This window comes from Furipterus horrens, unplaced genomic scaffold (assembly GCF_987537825.1).
Source record: "Furipterus horrens unplaced genomic scaffold, mFurHor1.1.pri manual_scaffold_4, whole genome shotgun sequence".
Lineage (NCBI taxonomy): Eukaryota > Metazoa > Chordata > Mammalia > Chiroptera > Furipteridae > Furipterus > Furipterus horrens.
The window spans coordinates 94,861,165-94,878,297 of NW_028327174.1; the positions used below are offsets into that span (position 1 = coordinate 94,861,165).

General features: G+C 41.5%; 1 long non-coding RNA gene across 1 annotated transcript; it reads left to right on the plus strand.

Annotated features, from left to right (window-relative positions):
• The first annotated feature begins 70 nt into the window (after positions 1-70).
• On the plus strand, positions 71-4,558 carry LOC150012465 (uncharacterized). The gene is made up of 3 exons (XR_016510742.1): positions 71-456; positions 3,970-4,168; positions 4,348-4,558. It is a non-coding gene; the product is annotated as an uncharacterized LOC150012465 (long non-coding RNA).
• Positions 4,559-17,133: the final 12,575 nt, after the last annotated feature.

Below are 17,133 nucleotides of genomic sequence, written 5' to 3' on the forward strand. Positions count from 1 at the left end.
TATATTTTTTTATTATTTTCATTATCTGAAAAATCCTTTGCATGTGTGTGTCTGTGGAAAGAGTGTTTTGATAGCGTTTTAGTGCTCAAAGGAACCATATTATGATCTAACCTCTCATTTGTATTTCTGAGGACATTAGGGAGAAAGAAAAGGGAAATGTTTTCTCCATTTAATGACTAAGAAGAGTTGAAAGCTGGTGACAGTGAGACATCCCCCAAACAGCAGAAACTTCACTCATATATTTTAATTTAGGTTTGAGTTGCCACTCAATTCAACAAACAGTTGTTCAGCAAACCATTTTGCCAGACTTGAATTTGTATTACTTTCCTAGGGCTGCCATTACAAAAGACCACGATCTGGGTGGCTTCTAACAATAGAAATTTATTCTCACAGTTCTGGAGGCCAGAAGTGCAAAATCAAGGTACTGGCAGGGCCAGGTTCCTTATAAAGCTCTAGGTGAGAACCTTTCCTTGCTGCTTCTATTTTCTAGTAACCCCAGACATTACTTGGCTTGTGGCAGCATCATTCCAAGCTTTATCTCTGACTTCACATGGCCATCTTTACTCTATGTCTGTGTATGAATCTCCCTCTTCTTGAAGACACTAATTACCATATATTGGCTTGGGGCCCAGTCTAATCCAGTATGATATCATCTTAATCTGATTACATCTGAAAAGACCCTTTTTCCAAATAAGGTCACATTTACAGATACCAAAGGTTAGGACTTCATTGTATCTTTTTGGGAGACACGATTCAACCCATAACTGTCTGCTCTCTGGTCCCTTCAAATTCATGGCCTTCTTATGTGCAGAATACATCTCCATCCCAAATCTCAAAAGGGCTTAACAATTATAGTATTAGCTCTAAGTCCAAAAATCTTATTTAAATGTCCTTAACTCAAAGTTTCAAATCTTACTATCTTAATCATTTAAGTCAGTTATAGTTGAGAGCTGTTGTATAAATCATCCTGGGGCAAAATTCTTCTACATCTATGGGCCTGTGAAACAGGCAAGTTATGTGCTCCCCAAAATAATGATGAGACAAACATAGGATAGACACTTCATCCCAAAATGGAGAAATAAGAAGGAAAAGGGGTCATGGGTTTCAAACAAGTCTGAAACCCAGCAGGGCAATTTCTATTGGATTTTTTTCAATATTTACCTACTATAATTTTAAATGAACTGCACAAGACAAAAAGGTTACTGAACAGAGAGCCACCAGAGTTATAGTTTGACGTAGAAAAAAGGTTGAATTTACTAGGAGAGTGGAGTAAAAGAAAAACTTGCCCTCCAGGTCTACAGACAACGTATCTTGTTTAGACAGGTACCATCCACTTCCCTTTTTTCTGATGAAACTAGCCTGATGTCCACTCTCAGGCCCCCAGTCTTTCAGATGTTGTAGGCTCTATACTTGGGGGTAGGGGTGGGAGGTTGGGGCCCACGGGGCTCAGGCCCGGCTAATGAAAACAGCACCTCCTTCTGGTCATGGTGATGATTTCCAGGATGGCACGTGATCCAGTCAGAGCCAATGAAATGCCATCTGCAACTGTGGAAAACCCATTGGAAAAAAATGCAGTCTTTCAGAGCTGAAGTTAGGATTTGAGCTAATCTATAGAGCGGGAGAACCAAGCCAAATGGCTGGAGAGAAAGAAGCCATGAGGACATTGTTTAGGGCCCTAAATTTACCTGTACCTAAAGGTAGAATACTCTTTGAGTATTTTGTTGTGTGAGCTAACAAATTCTCTCTTTGCTTAAACCAGTTTGACACAGATTTTTGATGTTGTTACTACCATTTTCTTTGAATTTTAGGTGATCTATGATCAAAGAAGAGGGGCAGTATGATTATAATGGAAAAGCTCAAGACAGAATTGAGATATGGGTTGTTGTTCCAGATATGACAAAGGAATTTGGATTACAGGAGTTAGTTAGCCTTTCTGTGCCCCAGTCTCCTTTTGTGCAATAGTGGCTTTGATCCTCACAAGTTAACTTGACATACTTTTCTCTTAGTAGAGAGCAACTAGGGTGTAAGCTCAATGCATATTCCAGGTACAGCATTTTCTTAATCACAGGCTGAGATGAGTTGTCTGACAGAATGTACCACTTGAAATTGGGACTTATAGCCCTGGCCGGTCTGACTCAGTGGATTGAACACTGGCCTGCGAACAAAAGGGTCACTGGTTCGAGTCCCTGTCAGGGCACATGCCTTGGTTGCAAGTTAAGTCCTTGGTTGGGGATGCACAAGAGGCAAACACACATTGATGTTTCTCTCCCTCTCTTTCTCCCTCCCTTCCCCTCTCTCTAAAAATAAATAAATACTCCAACCAAGTCAATATGGTTATGGTGATATCTTCATACTCTGGAAAAGTGGGACTTTTCTGAATTACCATTATGACTAGGCAGCACATCAATAGATGAAATACTAAAAAATTCTTTGCTGGCTAAGGAATATTTTAGAAATAATTTCTATTTATAGGTATTTTATTGGCCTTCCTTAATATATATTTCTTCCTGAACAGAGAGAGCCAGGACTAGGGTGAAGCAGGTAAGGCACCCACGATGTAAAATTTAAGGAGGCACTCACTCTCAGCTGCTGACACTGCACTCACGTGACCTCAAGAGTGAGTCCCTCCTTAAAATTTGCACCCCAGGTTAAGAGTTGTCTCATACTCTGTTCAACTACAGAATAACTGACTGATCGTTTTACTTATTTAGGCAGAATATTTTTATTCTTTGGCTTTTTTTTTTCTGTGATAACCCAAGCTATTTTATCCCTGTGTAAAGTCTAGTTTTGTTATGGGCTTAACAGGGGAATACATGTGTCAGTACATCTATTTAAGACCATAACTTTATGGGCTGAGATAAGCATAAAGAAAAAAAGTACAACTTATGACCAAGACATAGGATACAAGTTTTTATGAAACAATCTTTATGGGGCAAATATAGAAAATGATATGTAAAACATGTTTTAAAGATCTTCAAAAAAATAACATTGACTGGAGTGGGGTTGGGGGGTGTCTAATCTGCCATTTGAGATTATTTCTCATTGGTTGTCTGTGGATCTGAACTGCAATTTTCACAAGTCAAACTATAACAGATTCTCTAAGACAGAAGGCACCTTATTAACTTAGCACAAGTTTGTCATTATCCATTGAAGGTGCTTATAAGCTTAAATGTATGCATTATAAATGGCTGGGAACTCTTGTATAAAAACCTTTTTTGGCTAAAGAAAAACTCTCAGATTTGAAACTCCCTTTTAAAAAAGATGATAAAATGAGCATTTTTTTCAAATATATTGATGACTTTTCTTTTTCACATGACATATTTGACATCTTTGTAAGGGCCTGCTATATAGGTATTAGGTCTGCAATGTGGGGTAGCTGCCACCAAAAAACACGAGTCCCCTAAGGACCAACCAGGTACAGATAATGTGATATTAATCAACATGGAGTTAGGGATTTGGAAATTTTAAATAACTAACTCTTTGATAAAAAAATTTAGTAGAAAAGGCAATTACAACTTACCATATATATACAATGAAATAAAACAGGATTATAGAAGTACATGAGAGTATTGTCTTAACTAAATTTTAATTGTTTTTTACCATCATCATCACTCGGGGTTTTCCTCTCTACTAGGCTAAACTGAAAATAAACTCTTCTTAAAACTAAATGACTGGAGGGGCGGGGAACATTTAAAAGCTGTCTATAGGGAGCATGCACCACCCTTGGTCTTCACTTCCAGTTCTCTGGAACTTTAGAGAAGGCTCTTAGGACTGTTCAAACCCAGAAGACAATGTTGTTCCCCTAAACCAAAACCAGTCAGGTGAGGTAAAGCTCTGGTTAAAGCACATTAAGAACATGTTAACTAGTTTGCCATAGGAATAAAAAGGTTCATTTGGGTTCTTGTTCCTTTGTACAAGTCATGCCTCTGGCACCCATGGCAAATGAATCATGCTTTAATTTGTTCACAGAAAACCAAAGCCCTGATGACCTCTGCATTCAGAAAATGATTTGTTCAAATCATTGGGCATCCAGTTCCTGCACAAAGCTGAGGTGGAGAGGTGATATTATGAGGAGCTGGCAGAAGGCTGTACAACAGCTCTCCCTTCTTACTTTCCTAGGTGGTCTTCTTCCTCACACCCAGTCATCTGGCTTTACTTCCACAGAAAGGTCAGTTCTCAAAGGGCCACTCTGATGTTGATTGTAATCCAGTAGTCCCATCCACTGAGAGATCAGGAAGTGGTAGTGTCTAGAGACAGCCATGCAAAACGTGAGAGAGTGTTGTTTTGACAGCCTTACTTTCCCTCAGTCCCTTTTCCAACTATTGGTTCTCCCCTCTTTGCCCACAGATGCCTCTCAAAATGAAAACACCTTACTGTTGCCTTGGCCAGGAGGTTCAGTTGGTTAAAGATTCCTCCCCTATGTCAAAGGGTCACATCCTTGACCCCCAGCCAGAAGGTAGCCAATCAAGATGTTTTCCTCTGACATTGATGTTCCTCTCTCTCTTTCCCTTCCTCCCTTCACAAAATCAATAAACATATCTTCTGGTGAAGATAAATAAAAAAGGTTAAAAAAACAACAACACAGCTTCCTGTTAACAAAATCCTTTCAGTTAATGTCTATGCACTCCTAGAAGGTTCATGAGGTACCTAGTACAATTGCTTTTCTGCAGACGAAAATGCTTAAGTTTGGCAAGGTAAAGCAAGGTCCTGGGCAATGACCTAGTCCTGCCTCTAGCTGCGGTGTGACTTCCTTGTATTTGGAGGCGGCTGAAGCTGTCAAAGAGCCTCCCACCCTTGTCCTAGCAGCATCATTCCACATTCTGCATCCTGAGCCCCAAATCACTGCTTCCGGTGCTTCTCCTACCCTCCAAATCTTTTTGTTCCTGTCTTGTTGATTGAAGTTTGGTGAAATACTCCCTCTTCACATTTATATTGTAGATTATTATAATAATTTTCCAAGCCAAAATAGATGAAGATTGACTGATAGTTATTTTACTTGGTCCCACACAACCCTAGCTCTGATGTTCTGAAGTCACACCTATAGTTAACTTCAGCCATGTTCTCGGTTGAAGGTCCATCGATCGAGTCGTCGCGGGTCAGAGTCCCCTCATGTCAGGGAAGGCCCTCAGACCTCGCAGGCTGCCTTCTGAGTGTTGATGCCCCTCCTGGAAGAAGGCACACACTCCTCAGTCACCTGGAGGAAGGGTAGACCTCGGCCATTCCTCACTCCAGGCACAAGAGGGCGCGAGACCGCAGCGGCTGTGCGACGCCGCGGGCTGGAGCTCTTGCCCAGGGGACAGAGAGCTGCCAGGGTTCTGTGGGGCTCGCCTCCCCGCTGGGAAATGCGGGTGTCTCGGGAGATCGCCGAGCAGCTGCCTTGGAAACCGGGTCCAGGGGCGGGGTCCGGACGAGCCCTCCCGGCACGGCCGGGGCGGCTCAGGGGACGCGCTGCTGTGAGCGGGGTGGGCGGCTTGGAGCCCCGGCAGCAACTTTGCTGCCTGGCGGTGGCGCCCGGGAGGCCTCGAGCCGGGCTTCCTCGCCAGGGGCCGGCATCGCCTGGTGTCCGGTGGGCGCCTGCCTCGCTGTCAAGCCCCAGAGTGGGAGGAGGCGTCCTCTCCTTTCCCGGAGATAAGCGAGACCAGCGGCGACTGGGGCAAGTTTTGGGAGGTCTGGGAAGAGCTGGGTAAGGAACCCACGTTGTCGTCGTCGTCGGCAGCCGTCCGTCTCGAGAGACGATGGTGTAGCTTCTTAAGAGTCTATCTGCACCGCCGAGAATGGCTGTGCAGTCCGACTCGGGAGTGACACGGTATCTGTCTCCTCCCGTGTTGAATCGACATCTTGCGATGACGCTGGAGTGTCCTCTCCAGTGAAGCTGAAGCTGAAGCTACAGAGCCTGGGCAGGGTGATATGGAGGGTCTGCTGTTGCCCATGCAGCAGACCCAACCCACATTGTACAAGAAGGAGATGCCCTTTGCGCTCTTGGTGCCTTTAATGTCACCAATTTGAGGGGCTGGGTTAAGGGGGCAAGGCGGCCTGTAGTGCTTCCTTCACCAAAGTTTGGGGCCTAGGGCCTGTCTCTGTGTGAACCCCTTGCTCCACAGAATGAACTTAAAATTATTCATCTTGGAGGCTAGTTCCACCTGCCGGTGCTGCCTTCTCCTCACCCTCAGCCCACCCCCCACTAAAGTTCACTTTGCTCCCACTCTGTATTTGTGCAAAAGAAGCCTCACCTGGTGAGTTCACATGCGGTGTCAATTTGTCTTTTTGCAGGGACACACTTGTCTCCCGCCCTGTCGTTAGGAATTCCACGGATACCCAAAATTCCATCATTTCTCCCCCCAAAGCTTTGGGCTCTCGGTTTTCTTTTAAAACAAAACTCTGTTGAGGAATTTAATATCCTATAATGCGATGGAGTTGGTCACATCGATTTCTTCTCCCAGGAAACTACTGACTGAATTCTTTGGTTTCTAGTCATTCTGTATTCATGTTGCCCAGCATGTTGTCTGACATTCAGTAGTCAGTCAATAATATTGAATGAATGAATTAAAGGCAAAAAGAACGCAGGCTTGAAAGGGACTAACCTGATGCCTGTTCTACTCCGTTTCTGTGAATTTTATCAATTTTAGGTTTTTACTTTTATTTTCGCCTTTTAAATTTCTTTATTATACCATTAACTTTTATATAAAGAGGAGTCTAGGATATGGTTGTAGTAAACTTGGTGTGTGCTACAACCAAGTTTAAAAAATCTCATTCATTTCTTTGTTTAAAATTATTTTTGTATGAAATTTGCCAAACCAACTTCCATACAGGTAAATAATGTCAGTATTAACATACTTGGTGTGAGAAGTTGAACTACCTATAAGTTCTGATCAGAGAGAAAGGAAACAGTAAGCTTGGTTTAATGTGGATAAAACAGAACTAATTTTAGCTCTGTTTTTCTTTGTATATTATGATTTCAGGTACTAAAACTAGATTTTCAAATATGTGATTTGGTTTTTGACTAAAACAGAAAAGATTTATTTAGTTTTTTAGAATTACTATAACTTGTAGTCTGAGATTTAGAATTCTGAAGAGTAGCATGGGAAGGTGGACTGGGAAGTGGAAATAGCCCATACCTAACTCAAAATCAGTGTCAAGATGCAATTTATTTTTGATTCTGATTCTACTGTGTCCCTAACTGTCTTCATTTTCTTCAACTTCTTAGTACAGTTTTGAAGAAAAGTTAACAACTTAACTTTCCTTCTTGCAGAAACAGTAGGCCTAATCAAGCCTGAAAGTTTTACCTCCTGGTATTTCCAAAATTAACATGTTAAGCATCTACAAAGTTAATTTACAAAATCCAGCATCTGCTCCATTAATTTGGTTCATTTCAGTTTTCTATATATTAGGCACTGAGTTGGGCAGCTGGTTAAAATGATGAAGGGCAGGGTTCTCCCTATAGGAGCTCAACTTCTCAGGAGAGAAGACCTGTAAACAGATCAATTGCAATACATAACTATGGAGAAAATGTGGGCTTTTAGCAGTGTACGGAGCCCATTCAAGTTCTGGTTTTCCCACAGTCAGTCCGTGACCTCAAACCATTTTTTAAAACCTCTTAAAGTGTGTTTTCATATCTGTAAAAGGTGAACGGTAGTTCCTGCTCTGGGATTTTGTGGCTTAGGTGAGAGACCTGTATAAAGTACATGGTGCACTTTCTGGCATCCAGTAGCTGCAGATGTGTGGTTTTCTTCTGCTCCTCTGAGTGCTAGGACATAAGTGATTGAACTGGTACAAGAAGGTCATTCCCATTAGATTAATGATTTTTGTTTTTATCAAGATACTGAAATGCTTTTGGAAAGTATAAAATTTGGTGCCAGTTTCAGCATATGGCTTGGTTTAACATGTTTAAATTTTCCTGAAATATCTATGGGCTCAATAATCAACTCATTGTCTCTAATTTATAATTGTGGGATAATTGGTACTTTGTACTGAACCTCATTAGATGCCAGATAGTGTCCTAAGAACTTTTCATATATTTGCTAACCTAGTACCTGTATGCATGCTGTAAGATATGTATTGTTATCTTCACTGTGCTTGGTGAAAAAAATCAGGCCTAAGAGGAGAGACAACCCAGCCAAAATCACACAGCTGATAATGACTATAGCTAACATCTATGAGCTCTTTGATGCCTTGTGCAGGGTGGCGGACTTGGTAAGACTTGGTGTAAGACTTAAAACTCTTGCTTTGACAAGCTATTAAAATTTAAAATTCATTAGCTTTAATATTAGACTATAAGATTAAGAAGATCTGAACTATTTGAGAACAGTTGGGTATAATTTGTTATAGTGAAGTATGTGATTAGGAATGAGAAGGATGTGTAGGAAAAAGTGATATTTAGAACTTATACTTCAATATGTATATTTAATAAATATACATGTAATATGTAATAAAGGCATGATTACTCATATGGCAAAGATTGTTTGTATGGGACTTCCAGCCAAGATGGAGGCCTAGATAGACACACTGTGTCTCCCTTCATAACTAAGAAAGAATACAGCTACCTCAAAACTAGAGACAACCAGAAGTTTCAGGAAATCGAGCTGCATGGAAGTCTAACACACAAAGGAATAAAGAAGAAGAACTCATCCAGACAGGTAAGAGGGGCGGAGCTGGGGAGAAGAGGACGCAAGAAAATGAAAGCTTATGTGAAAAAATAATGAAAAAAAATAATGAAGGAAAACTTCCCAAATTTGGTGAAGGAAACAGACATACAAGTCCAGGAAGCACAGAGAGTCCCAGACAAGCTAGACCCAAAGAAGGCCACACCATGAGACACACCATGATTAAAAGCAGAGTTACCTACAAAGGGGTGCCTATTAGACTATCAGCTGATTTCTCAAAAGAAACTTTGCAGGCAGGAAGGGTCTCGCAAGAAGTATTCAACGTGATGAAAATCAAGAACCTACAATCAAGATTACTCTATCCAGAAAAACTATCATTTAGAATGGAAGGGCAGATAAAGTACTTCCCAGAGAAGATAAAGCTAAAGGAGTTCATCATCATCAAGCAATTATTATATGAAATGGTAAAGGGACTTAGTTAAGAAAAAGAAGATCAAAACTATGAACATTAAAATGACAACAAGCCCTGGCTGCTGTGGCTCAGTGTATCGAGCATCGGCCTGCGAGCCAAGTGTCGCTGGTTCAATTCCCAGTCAGGGCACATTACTAGGTTGTGCGTCAGGTCCCCAGTTGGGGGCGCAAGTGAGAGGCAACCACACAGTGATGTTTCTCTCCCTCTCTCCTTTCCCCGCTAAAAAAAATAAAATAAAATAAACAAACAAATTATTAAAAAAAAAATTACAACAGACTCACAACTATTAGCAATTGAATCTAAAAATCAAAAACAAAATCCAACTAAGCAAACCAGAATAGGAACAGAATCATAGCTATGGGGGTCATTTGGAGGGTTATCAGCTGGGAGGGGAAGGGGGAGAAAGAGGGAAATGTTGCAGGGATTAAGAAGCATAATTGGGGGAAGCTAAGAATAATATAGGAAAGGGTGAAGCCAAAGAACTTATACACATGACCCATGCATATCAACTAAGGGGGGTGGTATTGCTGCAGGGAAGGGAGGAACTGGGCAGAGGGAACAAAAGGAAAATAAATTGGGGCTACTGTAACAACATAATAAAACATACTTTAAAAAAAGATTGGTCATATGACAAAGATTTTTCATTTATGAAAATGTCTACCAAAATTCTAATAGAAATTGATCTGTTCATTTGCAATTAAATTAATGTTATAAAAACCAGTTTTTGTAAAGCTTTCCAATAAAGCCTTTTATAATTAAAAATAAAGTTTTTATATTAAACTGATTGTATTAAAGACTTTAAAAATAGTTTATTTTTATTGTATTTCTTTCCATTACCATTTATCCCCCTTCCACCTCTACTCACCCCTCCCCACTGCAATCATGACATTTTCCCCCATATTTAGAAGTTGAAATAGAAGTGCATCTAGGTTTTTGCCAACATATATATTAGATAGAGTCTTGAAATTCTTTTAGCGTATAAGCCATTTCCTCCTGGTTTATGCTATTGTGCAAGGAGCTCTATAATAAAGCTAACCAAAAGTAACCTCACAGGGTGATCTGATCATAAATTCCTAACTGGGAAGGTTATGGTGGGTAGTCATACCCCAAGCCTATAACCTCTTTAGTGAAAGGTTTAGCAATTCCTGTGCATTGTTTCTGTTAACACACCATTGAAATGCATTTTTTTCAGAACCCCCTGAGAAGCATAACCACTTCCAAGAGAGCACATAATTAACTATTTTATAATCTGATCATAGAGATTTCCCTGCCTTGCTTTATCCCATGTTCATGTAATATTCCTTAGGTTTCCACCTTAATTCCAAATGTGTAAAAGGAACTGCAAACTGTCATTCAGGGACGCATTTTCTGTCGTTGGGATCTTGCTTCTAGGCATGCCCTCTGTGTGGCTCGGATAAACTCGAATAAACTTAAAATTTTTCTACACATTTGGACATTCTTATAATAAGTCTATGAGTTCCTGAAACATGCTTGTATTTGACACATTATGGGTCTAGTGGCAACAAGAGATGATAACAATGGGTCTCAAGGAGGATGAGTATCCCTTTCAAGGTGACGTTATGATAGGGTTTTCCAGCCAAGGAAGGCTAGTCATGGTAGTACTAACCTACATCCATTGTCAAAGTATGCTCAGAGTGACTCACAGATTTGTGATTCTTAATTTCATTTGATTTTTTCATTGCAAGTTTCAGTCTCATTATTTCTCAATGTCATAACTTTCACATAAGAAACTTGTAAAGACTGTGAATCCAACTGTTGTTGTAATTCAGCCACTTGCTCTGTTAAATTTTGTTCTTGATGTTCAGAAATATTGGCCCGATGGTTACAAGAAATAAGAGATTATAATAGAACTGCCATGGAAGCTCTCTGATTCTCAGACTATAATCTTGAGCTTGTCTTTTTCCTTCAGTAAGTGCTGCAATGTACTCAGGAAAATCAATTACATACCACAGTCCTTGTTATCATTGCTACTGCCATGACAATCAAGTGTAGCAGCCACTTGGGCTCTCAAGGCATTTGTTTTAATAAGTACTTCATCACAGTCAACCACCAGTGACGATTTAATTAATTGGAATGTGACTGTATGTCGCGGATAACTGGAATCTAACTTCCTGCTGGCAAGGACCTCTGCACTGCCCTAAAACCCAAACACATGGCCAACTCCATTCTCAAATCCCATCTTTGAGTGTCTGTCTCCTCAGACTACTCCCTGCACCACTTCTATATCAAGGTCCAATCAAGACACACCAGTAATCTGAACAAAAAAAATTTGCTATAAAGAATCCTAACTTGTAAAAGTTGATTAACTAACAAACTAGAAGTAGTAAGTGCAAAAAACAATTACTACCTCTAGGGCCAAGAAAAGAAAACTAGGAAGGAACTAAGAATTCAGCAAAGCTCTCCTCCCATCACTCACCTCAAGGCTGATTGAGACCTCCTTAAGAGAGGCGTGGCTGCCGCAGGAGCACACAGCCTGCCACTGCCAAGGAAACCTGCCAGAAGGCATGGACAAGAGCTTGTCCAGAAACATGGCCTTCGGGGCAGTGAAGAAATTTGCTGGAGGGCATCAGTAGCCTGGAGCTGGTGTGCAAGGGCTCTTGAGATGAGCCCTACCTGACCTCTCACTTATGGCTCCACTGGCTACCACGCCTAAAAACCACACCGATATTGGAAAGGAAGCCCCTTTCAGTGCCCCTTCGATGCCCTCCATTGTCAAAACCAATACTGACATTGAGCCAGCTGGCAAAGGAGAAATGCAGTGATGAGAAGCAATAAGTGGATAACTGGCAAAAGAGTGAATATATTTTGTGTATTTAATGGACAACAAGAAGGCCAGTATAGTTGGGGTAAGTGAATGGGACAGAGAAATGAAGTCTGAGAAGCAGAGAGGTAGATGAGGTCAGATCACATAAGGCTTTATAAATCACAGTGAAAACACTGGATTTTATACCAAGCATGATGAAAATGTACTGGACAGTTGAGAGCAGGAATGTGATATGATCTGATCTATTTTAAAACGTCAATGTCTGGATCTTTGACTTAGAGGCGAGAGTGGAGATAAGTCAGGCTCTGTCTGCCGAGAGCCAGTCTTGCCATGCTCCACCTTCTCTAGGCCACTTTCTCTCGGCTTCTCATAAGACCAAATGTCTTAGTTTGACTAGGACAACTGAGGGACCAGGCCTTCTTTACTCTCAAAAGTCCTAGATTTAGAGAGCATATGATACGATCACCCAGTTCTAACATATTTTGAGTCCTCCCCTTTCCTGAAAACAAGCCTGACATTGCAAGGTTATTAGGTAGAGTTTCTAGAGGTGACTGTCATCTCACCGCTGTGTTTGGAGAATACCTTAAGTACAAGTCCTTCCTCAGGACACCCCCCCAACACCTAAGAATCTCCCTTTTCTGCTCTTTCTTCATACTACCGGGTACCAGTCCATGAGTCTGATTCCTGCTCCAGAAAGTTGGCATTCCTCTAGCTGAAGATGCTCTAGAGAAGACCTGAGGAGAGTCCCACTGACAGCAGCCTGACTTTGAGGACCATCACCCCCACAATATTCTAACAAGATGCTCTAGATGACAACCATGTGCAGAATGTCAAGCCATTTTTCATTTTTCACTGAACCTTGGAACAGAGGCCAGGTCACCTGCCTTGGCTGGCTTCATTGCTTCCCTGGCCAGATCAAGCTTTCTAGGTGGTTGAAATAGAAGTTTGTCTCATGATGCCTTTGGCCCTTTCGCTTAAACCCTCTTGCACTTTTTTTAATGTTTCCTCACCTCTCCAGTCTCTCTCCTTAGTGCTGACAATCATTGCCCCCATTTTTCATCAAAACATGATCCATATCATGTATTTATACCCCTAGACCTCTGGTTTCCACAGGAATATAAGAAAGAAGTTTAAAGAGTTTTTTCTTCCAGGGACCTTTGTATTTTAATAGAAATCAAAGTCTAACATTGTTCTAAATTAGAATAACTTGGTGAGCTTGCTAAAATGCATATTGTTGGGGTCCAACCTCCAAGAATCTGATTTGATAGTTTTGGGGTAGGGTTCAAGAACCTGTGTTTTAATCAAGCACCCCAAGTGATTCTGATGGGTAGTTCACAAGCCACGCTTTGAAAATATTATAATACCTTAAGTTAAAGGGAGGAGACACGAATACTAGAATTGCATGGGTCAGTTGTAAGAGAAGGCTCTGTTGGGTATCAGGAATCATGTCACATGCAATATATTAACTATATTTTCTGATTCTGAAATTGGGTCATATAGAATGTCAGTGGGACCTCATTGAAACACCTGGGCTAAATGGTCAACCTATTTGATGGCGTAATAAGGGAATTTGATGTTATTTAAGCTAGCCAAGAGTACCAAGTCCTGTCCTTCCTCTTAGTTTTCTGCTTACTATATGGAGGCAGAAAAAATAACATACAAGACAGTGTCATGCATGCATACTGACTTTTTATCATTCACTAATCCAGCACATTAGTAACTGCGGCCCAATTAATATCTAATACTCTAACCAATGAGATCAATAACCCCATCTCCATTGAGGAGAGGAAGGAAGAAATAGGCAGAAGCAGACCTAATGTCACAAGAAGGGCTGAAGGTCAGCCTAGACCTTCATATCACAAAACAAAAGTGAGGCCCTACACACACAAGGTGACTTGCTCCCATGGTTATGTTTAATTGTGCCCCCCCGCTGTACCTCCATTCCTTTACTCCCATTCAATAAAGCATAGCAAAATCCAAGACAGAGTGACTTCTTTATGGGGTAAATCTTGAATCTGTTCTAGGTGATTAAAAGTAGGCTTTGCAAACTTTGGCTCTTTAATAATTACCGGTAACAAATGACATATCACAATTGGCTGTGATCAACCAATGGGTTGAGACCTTGTGGCAGGTCCTGGTGGAGCGACCCCAGCCTGCTCCAGGAGCTGGGGTAAGCAGCAGTTTAAGAGGAAGTTGGTCCTCTGTTGCTCTCTTCAGCCCTTGCCCTCATCTTGTTTGCTCATAGAAGCCTGGATTCCAGAGCACAGGGTCTGGGTGGTGGGGCACGGCAGAGGGACGCTCTAGGAGAGAAGTAGGGAGGTTGGCTCATGTCCTGTAATTCCTGGAATGGACTCAATCAGCCATGGGGAGAGGGTAGGAAGGTTTATGTTCTTGCAAGTGTATACAGTAGTCCCTCTCTAATTGCGGTCCACTTATTGCGGCCTCACTGTATTGTGGGATTTAAAAAAATGTTATATTTAATTATTTATCGCAGATTTTTTGCTATATCGCGGGATTTTGCAGTACTGTTTATGTATGTTGTTAAAGTTATGTAGGTTTAAGAGTGTAGAATAAATGTAAGATTCCTACTTCGCGGGGGGTTCTAGAACATAATACCCGCGATAAGTGAGGGAATACTGTACATCTAAGACACATATACTTCTGGGACAAATTATTTTTACATAGAGAATTATTCTGGAAGCTTTGCCTGAGTCAGTTTAATTACAAAAAATACATAGATAAAAGAACTTGATTTTTATACACTTCAAAGTACTTTAATATACATTATCTCCCCCCTCCCTCCTTCTCTCTTCCATTCCCTCCCTCATCCCTTCTTTCTCTCATTCATTCAAAACCAATTTTGTCCCTTTCCAAATATTTGGGGACAGCTCTTTTATTGTGTGGATTATCCATTTAATTTCCTCTATTCTCTCTCCTTGTCAACTTGTGAATATTTTTCTGTTAACCTTTTTGTTGGAAGTAAGAGGTGGATAATGAGATTCATGTTGAAATAAGGTTAGAGATCACCATTGTATTCAGATTTCCCAGCTTTTCTCCCCAGCCTTTCTCCCCTTTGGAGAATTAAGATAATAATACAAGAGTTAAGTATTTTTCTGTGACACCTGGGAAACAAGAAGGGAAGAGGCATGGAAGAGGGAAAATACAATTAAACCAAGGTAGACGTTGTTAAGAAATTTATTTGCAATTCTTGTTTTTTGTTTTTTGTTTTTGTTTTTTTAATAACATTATTCCTTAGATAAAAATGCAATCTTACAGGAATATACATAGCATCTCGCACAGAGATCATCGCCCTGAAGCTCTTCTGGAAAGGTCACCCCTTGTAGATTCCCTGGCCTTTCTCAAGGGTGAGAAGGTGCAGCAGGCGAGGCCTTTGACAACGGGATTATTTGATGATTACAAACTGTACAACGATATTTACAATAGTAAGACTGCAAATCCGTGGAGCCTGGAGGGGAGGGTGTGTGGTGTGCAGGTGTGTGGGGTGAACACGGAGGCACTGACCCTCTTTCTACATCTCTCTGAGAACAAGTATGATACAGCTTGGTCTGGGGGCATGAAGGGAGGCCTGAGCAAGAGGATGCAAGGAGAAGAGAGATGAATGGGCTGGGTTGTCTGGAGCCTATTACATGAAGGGAAGTTTTGTTTGGTACCTCTGGGGTTAAAATAAAACAAGAAAATTATGAGAGTAATAGACATTCCAGTGCTTCACCAACTGGGGACCTGCCACCTTATTTCCTAATGAACTTGTGTTTTTCCCACAGGTGGTTCTCAACTACTTCCATTCAGATAGTGTGATCCTGTTTATGCGGTCAATATCCACAGCCTACTTCTGGGCTAGACCTTGCCCCTCCCGCCCCCCACCCCCAGCACAGGCACAGGGAGAACAGCATATGTTCTGGGCAGGAAAGGAAGCAGCTCTGTGTGGTGCATAACCTGGAGAGTCAAGAGATGGAGTCCAAGGTGGGGAGATGGGATGTGGCTGATGCGTGATGGTGTGGTGTGAGCAGGCAGGAAGATGCCCGCAGTGTTTGAGTTGCCTTCCGAAGGAGCCCTTTGCATGGATGGTATCATTGGCTTACAACTCATCTGCTATTGACTCTCAAGTTTTGTTTTTTCCCATTCAAGCCTTGGTATAATTTCTCCATGTTGGGACATCCTAGGGGGAGGACCAGTGACCCCTCCTCTTATTCCTCCTGTGACTCCATAGCAAGTAGCCTTCTCCTCTCTCCTCCTGGCTGCAGGCTCCAGAGGAACTTCCCCCAGGGGTCTTTGAAGTCACTGCCAAGGCTCATGTCTGCTCACCCTCTTTTTCCTTACCCCTCTACTTCTAAACTGAGGGCTCTAAAAACACCAGAGCCAGAGTTCTCTAGGCCCAAACTGTGACTAAGAATGATTCTGTCCATCTCTGCATTTCCTTGCACAGAAATTACCCTCCCTTAGTACTTATGACTTTTCCCACCAAGGACCTCCTCTGATAATGACATTTCCTTATTTATGAGGAGTGCGATTTTTAGATGGCGCATTTGCAGCTAATGTCTGATTCATGGTAGATTAAATGTCATGTACCCTTTCTACGAGCCTGAACATCGGGGTGCATGGGATGCCACACAAAGGGGAGTGCACCTGTGAAAAGGCCGGCATCTCATATGAAGGCAGAATATTCTGACTCTGGTGATGTGACATTGCAAGCCTTTAATTATATAGTTTTTGTCTCGTTTTCCTTCATTTAGTAGAGAACAACCTTAACTATTACTCTGCTCAGTGGTGAACTAATTTGTTTAATTTAGCCTAAGATATTCCACTGTAATCTCTAATGCCCTTTCAGAGGTGGATTAAATGGCTCTTCTAATACACCCGGAAGCCTGAGAGTGGCTGCTGCTGCATATGCTGTGAACCAAGCCTCGTGAAGTCACGTGAGGGAGAAGTCTTGATTTTAGGAGTAGCAGTATTTTCTTAATATAGATAAATTGTACTTAATTCTTCATAATAATAGGTTCAGATGGCACTATTTCCAGCCACAGAAGTTATTCTGGTCCTCTCCCTATTTCTCTCTGGATAGTGCTCAGCCTCTGGGAGAAGACAAAATCATTTGTCTAGAGCTCAGGTCCAGCATGAGTACTTGTTCCTTAAGGATTTGTGTGTGTGGGTGTATGCATGAGAGTGTGCGTGAGTGTATTTGTGTGTGTGAGAGAGATATGTTTGTGTATGTGTATGCATGTGGTGGGCAAGTGTCTCCCCAGTAATGTAGAAATCTG